Source organism: Atta colombica, unplaced genomic scaffold (assembly GCF_001594045.1).
Source record: "Atta colombica isolate Treedump-2 unplaced genomic scaffold, Acol1.0 scaffold88, whole genome shotgun sequence".
In the NCBI taxonomy this organism is placed as follows: domain Eukaryota; kingdom Metazoa; phylum Arthropoda; class Insecta; order Hymenoptera; family Formicidae; genus Atta; species Atta colombica.
In genome coordinates, this window is record NW_017259581.1 from 1932074 (window position 1) to 1932505 (window position 432).

The following is a 432-nucleotide window of genomic DNA, read 5'->3' on the forward strand; positions in this document are numbered from 1 at the left end:
ATAGTATATAGGTCGCGCGTATTGCAGAGTGTACTATATGTCCGTAAAGCGCGCAACATCAAAACGAAGACAAACAGAATAAAAATGATATTGTATGTTTTTTCGATTAATTCAACAATTTTGTCTTCTAGTTGAGTATATCTTTGTTATGGAGAAGCAAACGCATTGAAGTGATGCGTCTCGCAAGTTTTACTACGAGGCGAAAACTCCAATCCTGTTTATTCCAAACTTAAGAGAAAATTAATAGCGATTATATGCTCTATATGTATTTTATATATTGTCAGTTCGTGCTTTATTTGTGTATATACGAAAATAAAGTGATTTTACCGAACACATTCAACTCAACATGTTGTAAAAAATTTCTGTAACTTTATGTAACGCATTACTGAAAAATACCAAGCTGAAAAAAGTAGGAACACCTTGTATATTTGT